This window comes from Macaca thibetana, chromosome 4 (assembly GCF_024542745.1).
Source record: "Macaca thibetana thibetana isolate TM-01 chromosome 4, ASM2454274v1, whole genome shotgun sequence".
Taxonomy (NCBI): Eukaryota; Metazoa; Chordata; class Mammalia; order Primates; family Cercopithecidae; genus Macaca; species Macaca thibetana.
The window spans coordinates 168,587,260-168,588,338 of NC_065581.1; the positions used below are offsets into that span (position 1 = coordinate 168,587,260).

At 45.3% G+C, this 1,079-nt stretch overlaps 1 non-coding gene across 1 annotated transcript; it reads right to left on the bottom strand.

Annotated features, from left to right (window-relative positions):
* Positions 1-640: 640 nt before the first annotated feature.
* Positions 641-747, bottom strand: LOC126953958 (U6 spliceosomal RNA). Its single transcript, XR_007725428.1, has one exon. It is a non-coding gene; the product is annotated as a U6 spliceosomal RNA (small nuclear RNA).
* Between the last annotated feature and the right edge of the window lie 332 nt (positions 748-1,079).

The following is a 1,079-nucleotide window of genomic DNA, read 5'->3' on the forward strand; positions in this document are numbered from 1 at the left end:
TTTGGTGTTTTCTCCCTTTTCCAAGTTAATCTAAAACAAGCCACAGTAAATGCCCCAAAACGTGTTTCCTGTACCCTCCATGGAAGAGAAGCTGCAACTTTAACAGGTCCTCAGGGCTTCCTGCCACGCTAGCCCCCTGCCTGCAGCATCCATTTCAGGAGTGGGGAGAGAACCATGATGTCCATCCACATTGTTGTCCAAATGTCCAGAGTGAGTGCAACTGGGGTGGGGGTAATAGGCTGTCAGCAGAAATACACAGAGAGAGGCTCTAAGAGAAAATGACATTGATTTGGGACATAGGACACTGCAATGAAAATACACGTGCCCTAGTAGATGATGTGCACATTCAGGGAAGTCAAAGAAGACAAAGGCTTTTAAGGGAAAAGTGAGGAGGAACACAGGATTGTTTTGAGATAAGTATCCTTGGCTGCAAAGATGAATAACGAGGGAGATTCCAGTTCAGTGCCGGACAGGCACTTGCTGGACAGATGTAGAAGTGTTTTTTGTGTAAGGTTGCAACAGCGTTTGTGCAGGGTGATGATTTTTTCAGTCTTTTGCAATTGTTTTTGCGCAGTGGTGCATGACCACCCTCCCTTTAGGGTCCGTCCCAGCTCTATTTATCAGAGCATTTTTTTTTTTTTTTAATAAGAAACGCTTCACGAATTTGCGTGTCATCCTTGCACAGGGGCCATGCTAATCTTCTCTGTATCATTCCAATTTTAGTTTATGTGCTGCCGAAGCAAGCACGTCAGAGCATTTGTTAACAGAAGCAACCCCATTTTGATTTTGATTCTTACCGCGTCCACATTTTCCACTTTGATCAAGGTCTCTCTCCAAAAGTATCACCGATCAATCCTGCTGCAATGAGGTCTGATGCTCCCTGGTGCCAAGATGGACCTGCCCTGGGTTGCTGGTGTGGTCCCACATTGTGGGCTGTGATGGGTGGGTAGGGATCAGTGTCAAAACCCTTTAGCCACATCTAAGCAACAAGGGAGGTTTGAAGGGAGTGGCTGTCAGGCTAAGTCTACCTAAAATCTAGTATTAAGTTCAATTTTGTCTTTTTCCGTAGTCTTCTGTTA